This window comes from Sinohyriopsis cumingii, chromosome 8 (assembly GCF_028554795.1).
Source record: "Sinohyriopsis cumingii isolate HCF-2022 chromosome 8, ASM2855479v2, whole genome shotgun sequence".
Classification (NCBI taxonomy): Eukaryota; Metazoa; Mollusca; class Bivalvia; order Unionida; family Unionidae; genus Sinohyriopsis; species Sinohyriopsis cumingii.
Window position 1 is genome coordinate 122,898,410 of NC_142968.1, and position 9,495 is coordinate 122,907,904.

The window sequence follows — 9,495 nt, forward strand, 5'->3', positions numbered from 1 at the left end:
GTATCCTTAAATATTTATTTTATCACACTCCAGTTGTTCAAAGTATGGAAACTTCTTTCCTAATCACCTTCCATGTTGTTCAATACATGCAATTAAATCAATCTGAGGTAAACAATGTTAATCCAATTAATTAGTGATACACAGACAGAAATTAGGTAAATTGTTATCCTATTAACAGCTGTGAACGACAACCAAATTATTTTTTTTTGAGAGAGAGAGAGAGTTTGTTTTCTATTTCACGTAAATCGCTATAATATAGATTTTGAAAATTGTATGATTTTGTTTTTACTGTATTCAAGTGTTGAAGATCTTTTAAAAAACGTATGGCTCAAGAAAGCTATTCTGACGTTTGGAAACATTATACAAAATAATGTTTGTTGTTGTTATGGGTTTAAGCCATTTTTTAGCCCATGATGCGCAATACATGGCGGTCAGTATATTTATATAAATAGAATGAACCATAAACCTACGGGAAGCTGCTGGCAAGCTTTTATCACATACCCACGCATGCCGAACCCGAGACGTGAACCTAAGCGAGTAGAGGTGAGATGTGCGTGATCTGAAGAGGTGAACATCGTAGACCACTCGACCCACCCCAATGTCAAGTGATAAAAGGAATAAATGAATATATTGTAATACCTAACTCAGCACACCAAAATGTTATTAAAAACTACATTCCTTCTTCCGTTCCTGAACGCATGCCACCCACCCACCATTGTTTAGACCGCCATCTGCATCTCTTATAAATGTGTATTCTGTGTTTCATATTAAATGTGAGTATAAAACCTTTCTATGGTCCTCGGAATGTCACGCTGTTGTCATGAGTATTAATGAATTCGTCAAGGAATTCATTTAAAGACATCAACAGTTCTACAAGCCCTGGGATATCAACATTAAGTGGAAAGAAGTTCGCATAATGGCAGTTATTGTGCCATATTCATTTTCATGTTGGACCATGTGTGTCTCGTGCTGGAATTTCACACAAATGGTTTAGGAAATGAATTATTTTACCTTCCATGATTTTTGGAATATTAAAGCCAGAAATATGATGCTAGTCCATAAATTAGAGACTTCAACCATCCGGAGGAGTTTCCTTGCCGAACATGCAGGATAGTGATGGAATCAATGTGCCCAGCCAAAGAATCACATTTGTCAGACTTTTGTTGAACAATATGTTAGAACTAATGTTACTGATCATTATTGTAAGTTCTTGGTTATGTAAAATTTGTTATTTTACTTTAATGTGCGAAATAGTATGCATTTGACCGTATTACGACTCATTGCATCAGCAGGACGTTGTACTCTCGTTCGATGCGCATCGAAATTCGCTTGTCCGTTTCGTTTAGTTCTACTTAATCATAGGTATGAATATATAAATAAGATTAAAAGTAAAAACGCACACCACGGACATTGAGAGGACAACTTACTTCTGTCTGAATTTTGTATGCAGAGGGATTTTTCCATGCAGTTTGAACAGTTGACTCGGTTACCGCCATGGCTAACCCTGATAAGGACAAACATTGATTGGCTAACTAAGGTCATGTGACGTAAATAGGAGTCTATAAATATGAGTGCAGGCAGTGCACTGGCAGTTAGGTGTCAGAGCGGCAAAGTGTGAACATCTAAGTAGAATAGAATTTCGGTAAACCATCACTTATATATATTTCTACACAACCGATATTAACTTTGGCACTTTGAAATCCCAGAACTGAATCAAATTGTTATGAGAAGTTTTAAATAGATTTATTACATGATTACCATTGAATTTAAATGCTTTAGAATTATTATATAATTCTTTGTAAAGCCGCTGCTCTCTCCCACCACACTGCTCAAGTACACTAGTACCTACATTATAGTTTTTATTGAGGTCACGCTACCATGTCCGAATGTATCACAGTCAATCCAATATTTAGCTGTTAATATACACAGGAATTTAATAATAAAATTAATTTTACCATAATTTGGTGTATTATTTTCTTTTATCATTTAGACAATTAAGTCTGATTTATATTATCAAAAGCCGATAGTGTTGTGACGAACACTGTGTTTATGTAAAGTCACTATACCATATTGAAAAGCATGTTCTATATCACCTTTATCATTTACTAAAAAGCATTTTTAGCCTTGAACTCTGGTCTTTTCTATATATATAACACACGGGGTGTTACAATATGATTCAGCAATTACGATAATAATAACACCGATAACAACAGAAATACAAAAAGATAGTAGGCTGATTCAGACCAAAGTATGATTTAAACAAATTAATGAGGTCATTTGGAGATGCTGTGTTACTTTAAAAGTCAATTAAACAGAGCGAGAGAGAGAGAGAGACAGAGAGAGTTGGTGGGTGGGTGTGTAGACTAAAATTATTAGAAGACAGATGCATATAGATCTCAAACTCCCGTCGAGTGCCTCTCTATTTAGTCCTCACAGTAGTAAGGTGGGGTACATTAGCGTCAATGGGAATTAGCATTACAAAGACCCCTGGGTCAGATTAGCGTCAAGGGAAATTTAACATGGAGAAAAATCGTGGGTCAGATTAGCGTCAAGGGAAATTAACATGGAGAAAAATCGTGGGACGGTTTAGCGTCAAAGGAATTTAAACAGGGTGGGACTTTATAGCGTCAAGGGAAATTGAACATGGGATTTTTTTTTTTTTTAAATTTTTTTAAAAAAGGGGTAGGCAATGGAAAGGCTATCTCTTTTCGAGAAATATGGCTGGCCCTGAAAAGGGCCTTTGGGTTTATGTTAATATTAATATTAACATAGATGGCATCTGTCACATCTTCTTCTTCTTCTTCTTTTTAAACTCCTTCTAACTGCTGGTCCATACACAAGTACCCTCTTGAGACATCCTTGTCTTTCTATGTAAACTCTCCTCATCCATTGACTAGTATCTGTCCTATCAACAACAGTCCACTTGGACCTGACATACATGAGCATGTCCGTCCTAAACATCATGGAAGACACAAGCGTAGAAGATTGCACATCGGTCCACATCTTGAAGCGAGGATAACAAGTGAAACAATGCACTGAACTGCGCTTATTTATAGGCAGAGGTAGGATTGAAACGGATTGAGTTCATTCACCAATCCGAACACGCGTTACAAAATTCAGTCAGCTCGCATCCAATCCGAAGAGAGCAGTCTGTGACGTCAGTTGGTCTATATAGATTCGCTAGCGCTTGTGTGCAGTCAATCTATGCGACAGTGATTCAACATGACGGAAACTCAGAAAACGATCCACTGGGGTGCACCAGCAGGGGAGACCGCCCAAGGGAACCCGGACTTACTTTCAGAAGAGGTACATTGGGATTTTGTGGATTTTCTTACCTCGCAAGAATTTGTTCCGGAACCTTCGTTACCTTCTTCATTACCGCAAGTGGAGAATTTTAGACAGAGACAGAAAGAAGAATTGGAGAAATTTATGCAACGACAAAAGGAAGCGGAACAAGCTTTTCTCCTACAGCAACAGCAACAGCAACAAGAAGAGGTAAGAAAAAAACAACAGCAACAACAGCAAGAAGAAGTAGCAGCAAAGAAACAAGAGGGTGAAAATCAAACGGCTACGGTACTGTTGGACATTTTAGCGGAGTTAAGAAGTCTGAAACAAATGTATCAGACTTCTTTATCACGACCGAAGAGAATACGACCTTCCCGAGCTAAACACGCCAACCCTGTGACTAAGCCTGTCCTACCACCCTTAGTGATTTCAACCCAATCATCAGAAGTAGGCCTTGGCCGTGGCAAAGGCTTAAGGCAGTTAAAGTTGATTGGTTAAACTCACTCCAACACCATAAAGAAAAAAGGCCCTTTTCAGGGCCACCCACATTTCTCGAAAAGAAATACAATTTCAATTTGCCAATAACTCAAAAATAAACCCCACCCATTTTACCCTTATAGTACGTGTCTGTGTATGAGTGCTTGAGTGTAGCTTCTTATTTTAAAATCAAAACTCAAAGACACTTACCTTATACCATTCATGTATTCTTTTATCCATTTTTTACAATCCAATTCACAATTCACCACAGAACACTTTAAAAAGTTCGTACACTTCTTCTTTCTCATTATTTAGTCTCTCTGTTTTTTGAATTTCTTCACCGTTTTTTCCTCATTTTCTTCCCTTCTTCTTTTCTTCTCCTGTTTCTTTGCCTCTTTTAAATAGAATTGTCTTCTTTCTTCCTCTGAAGAATCCCTCTCTTCTTTCGAAGAATCCCTCTCTTCTTCTGAAGAATCCTTCTTTTCTTCTGACTCCTCTTGTTTCATTTTTGGGCAATCTGGAGACCAATGTCCTTTTTCTTTACAATAATAACAGGTATCTTGACTTTTGTCTTTTTTAGCCCCTGTTTTTCTTTTTTTGACGGTCTGGACACTCTGAAGACCAATGCCCTTTCTTCTGACAGATATAGCAAGTATCTTGACTTTTATCTCGCAAGGAAGGAGAGTAGTCCGTCGGCTGGTCTGAAGAGAATTTTCTAATGACCCCTCGCAAAGCTCTGACGAAACGTTCCATCTGGGTAGTCTCTTCCATCGTTGTGCTCGGCTTGAGAGTGAAATGAATAGTGAAAGGACAAGACACACACCCTTTTTATATACGCTGGTTTGCCAAGACTATAAATTAGTCTATGGTGTTTAAACTTGAGTCATTTGACGTTTTGCACTCAAGATGAAACGATCCCATTCATTCGAGAAGAAAGAAGAAGAAGAAGAAAATAAGAGGCAGAAACGTGATCTCTCGCCTCGTACCAGGGCTGAAATCTTGGCACAAATTCATGCCAGTGATTTTGAAGAGGACATGAGTGAACCAGAATCCGAAACCTCTAAACCAAGTTCACCACCCTTAGTCAACCCTGAAAAGTACTATTCCATTCGAGAGACGGAAAAGCGCTCCTCTAGAAAATTTAGAACTACGGCTTACACCTACACGGTGAAGTTTAAAGATTTCAAGGCCGACGTACCATTGGAGAAAGCAGAAGGGTTTATCACCGAGATGTGGGATTCTTTGCTCACCGCACTCAAGCGACAATGTCAACCCAAAGAAGACGATCGCTTGACACTATCCATAGATCACGACGGTTTGAAATCCCCTGTTTGGATCGAGTTTAGCAGACCCGCAGAACTGACCCCTTCCAAAGTCATGGACAAGATACAACAGGTGCAACAATCTAATGACCAGTTTGACATCACCGATGGTAAAGCCACACTGAAAATGGCCCACGTCTCTCCTCTTCAAGGAACTGGATGCAAAAAGATGTTATTGGTGGACGACCTTCGCAACACCAAAAAGAGTCTGGTCCGAATTAACAACCCTCAAGACCAGATGTGTTTAGCCCGTGCCATCGTGGTGGGACGAACCTATGCCAACAAGAACGACACGGTAGAATGGAAAAGAACCTGGAAAACTATTCAACAATCCGACCGAGCCAAACAACGAAATGAAGCAGAACTCCTGTTGCAACAAGCCGGACTGTCCAAAGACACACCCTGTGGCATTCCTGAGATGCAAAAATTGCAAGATGCCCTAGCTCCACGCTACACCTTGAAAGTGCACCCTCAAGAAATGCGTGGAACTCTGTTGTTTCGAGGCCAAGATTTTAAGGACGGAAAATACATTCATGTCTATCATCACGATGATCATTTCGATACCATTACCAGTATCACTGGATTCCTGGGATACAGTTATTATTGTGAGAAATGTGACTATGGTTATAACAATCGAGAGCAACACAAGCATTGTGGAATGAAATGCCCAGGATGTTTGGCCTCTCCACCCTGTCTGAGCGAAGGACCAGTGCCTTGTTCCACTTGTTTGCGCACGTTTGTCAGTCCTACCTGTTACCAACAACATTTGAAAACACAAGGTTCACAGAAGAAATGTGCTTGTCAACTCCTGAGATTGTGCCCTACCTGTGGACAAGGCATACTTACCAATAATGCCAAGGCACACGTATGTCGAGGAAAGAAAAAATGTCATATTTGTCACCACATCGTGGACTTGGAACACCAATGCTACGTGAAAAAATACCAACCCCCACCAGAGCAAGAGGACGGTCACAAGAAGAAAGGCAATTTCATCTTTTTCGATTTCGAATGCATGCAAGAGACCGGCATTCACATTCCTAATTTCTGCGTGGCTCATCGAGCGTGCGAGAAGTGCATTCAAGAACCTATCTTCAGTCATTGCCCTCACTGCAGCAAGATTCCTGGAGGACGTGAAAAAATCTTTCGGGGACCAAACACGTTAGCCGATTTTGCCCGATGGGTCTTAGACCCCATCGACAAGACGTGGAGCCAAGAGGACATCGAACGTTACGGAGATTGTCATCGTCATGCCACGGTGATGGCTCACAATTTCTCCGGATACGATGGACAGTTTCTTTTGAGATACTATACGGAACAAGGCACCGAACGTCCTAAAGTCACTTTGAACGGAGCCAAAATCATTTTCATGCAAGTGGGACAAGTACAGTTTAAAGATTCGATGAGTTACTTGGCCATGCCTTTGAGTCGAATGCCTAAAACGTTTGGAATGACAGAAATGGCTAAAGGGTACTTTCCTCACTTTTTCAGCCAATCAACATGCCGTTCTACCCCATTTGCCTGAGGCTCACTATTACGACCCCGACAACATGCGTACCGAACAACGAGAAGCTTTCTACGCTTGGTACCAGGCTCATGCCTCTGACCCCTTCGACTTTCAGGAAGAAATGTTAAAATATTGTCGTTCCGATGTGGACATTTTACGGCGTTGCTGTGGAAAATTTCGAGAACTGTTCATGGAACACGGAGGGGTCGATCCTTTGAAAGAAGCTTGCACCATTGCCAAAGCGTGTTCCTTAGTGTACCGCCAAAGATTCATGCCTGAAAACACCGTGGCTGTCATCAGTCCTCAAACGACCCACTATGTCAAGCGTCAATACTCGGTCAAAGCCCTACGTTGGTTACATTACTTGTGCGACAAGGAAGACAAATGGATTCAGCATGCCCGCAACGGAGGAGGCGAAAAGACCATCGGAACGTATTCGGTCGATGGCTGGGACTTAGAAAACCCCAAGATCGTGTACGAGTTTAACGGTTGCTTATTTCACGGATGTCCCGTCTGTTACCCTGATCGTAGCACTAAAAATCAGTTTTTACAACGAACCATGGAAGGCTTGTACGAGGACACTTGTCAGCGACGCCTAAAGTTAGAACAGCAAGGATACCAAGTGGTGGAAATGTGGGAACACGAGTACGATCACCGTATGAAAACCGATCCCGAGTTTAAACGTGCCGTGGAAAGTTACAAGCTGATGGACCCCCTAAACTCGAGGGATAGTTTGTAAGGAGGAAGGACCAATGCCACCTGTTTGCTGTACCAAGCCGACGAAGAGAAAGGAGAAGAAATCAAATACTTGGACGTGTGTTCGCTGTATCCTTACGTGTGCAAATATTGTCCCTTTCCTGCAGGGGACCCACAATTGTTCACGGAACACATCGACCTGAAAAACATTCGACAATACGAAGGCTTGATCAAGTGTAAAGTTTTGCCTCCCACGAACCTATACCATCCCGTCTTACCTCACCATTGTCAAGGCAAACTGATGTTTCCATTGTGCCGTACTTGTGCCGAAACGTGCAACCAGGACCAACCTTGCCATCACAGCCAGGAAGAACGTGCCTTGACGGGAACCTGGGTCAGCGTGGAATTGTTCAAAGCTCTGGACATGGGATACCAACTGTTAGAAGTGTACGAAATTTGCCACTTTCCCAAGACACAACAGTACCACAAGGGTAACCCTACTCAGAAAGGCATTTTCGCCGACTACGTGGATGCCTTTTTGAAACTGAAACAAGAAGCCTGCGGCTATCCTTCCTGGTGTCACACTCCCAAAGACCAAATACAATTCAAAGAGAAATACTACGAACAAGAAGGCATCTCTTTAGACCACATCGAAAAAAACGAAGGCAGGCGATCGTTTGCCAAAGTGATGTTAAATTGCTTGTGGGGTAAAACGGCACAACGACCGTGTTTACCCAAGACGGAATATTTGACAGAACCTTCCTGCTACTTCCAGATGATTCACGACAAAACCAAATACATGAAACACGTGGACGTCGTTCGAGAGGATTTGATCTTGGTCAATTACGAAGAAGATCTGGACTTTGTACAAGACGACCCTTTTGGAAATGTCATCATTGCGGCTTACGTGACAGGTCATGCTCGCTTAAAATTGTACGAAGCTTTAGAACTGTTAGAAGAACGCGTCCTGTACTTTGACACGGACAGTTGCATTTACATCCATCACCCGATTCAACAGCACCCTGACATCGAAGGAGACCGTTTAGGAGCCTCGACAGACGAGCATGACGACGACAACATTCTAAGTTTCGTCAGTGGTGGTCCCAAAAATTACGGCTACGAATACCGGGACAAACAAGGAGAAGTGCACACGACGTGCAAAGTGAAAGGAATGACTCTGAATCATCGTACCAGTCGAGTGGTCAACTTTGGGGTATTGAAAGAAGCCTTGCAATCGGGAGAGGATGGAAACTTTAAAGTGACCACTTATCAACCGAACAAGATTGTACGTTTACCCACTCACCACATCGTCAGTCGACCCTTGGAAAAAGTCTATCAAATTGTATACCAGAAGCGAGTGCGACTTCCCAATCACTTCACCTTACCGTACGGTCACGTCGGTATTGTTCTGTATATAAAAAGGAACCCTAGGCAAGATCGATAGTTCATTGTTCATTGAAGTAACTTACCATGTCGTTGACGAAGAAGAAACCAGATTGGTTTGGCTTGGACCCAAGAGGTGGCCCAGTATGCACGAGAGTTATTCAAGGAAAAAAGTTACTTTTCAACCCGTGTTAGTGACGGTGCCAGAAGAACCCGTCACCCAGGACAGGCCTGAAAGACCCTTTCGGGAGGACACTTGTGTGACCTTACCCCCTACTATAGAACTGGTTAGAACTTTACCCAAAACATATTGTACAGACACTTGTGTTTATTCCACGTTCATGGTTATCATGTGCCTTTTATTCTTGTACTTAAGCCTTTGGCTTTGATGTATTTTTGTCTTTCGTATTCATGTTTGAAAAAAACATTCAATAAACGTGTTCTGAAAAAGTATATAAACTCTTGTCTTGTTTGTTTTTCGTGTCACAAGTGACATTTCTCACACCATGGCTACCTCTGCTGTCTCTGCTCCCTCTTCCTCTACTGTCAAAGTCATCGAAGAACACTTAGATCGTGCCAGTTGGGAGGCTTTGTATCTTCGCCATCCCTTTAACATGCTCATTGCTGGACCTAGCGGTTCAGGCAAAACCGAATTCGTCAAACGTTTGATCGAACATAAACAGTGTGAACATGACGTCCCTTCAGTCGCATCTTCCCGTCAAATTGATTCGTGCCTTGTATGGCATCAGTCGAGAAAAAGATCCACAAACACGAGCTCGTGTCTTAGAAGCTAGTCTCAAAGAAGTCTTACGATGGTTCACGGTGACG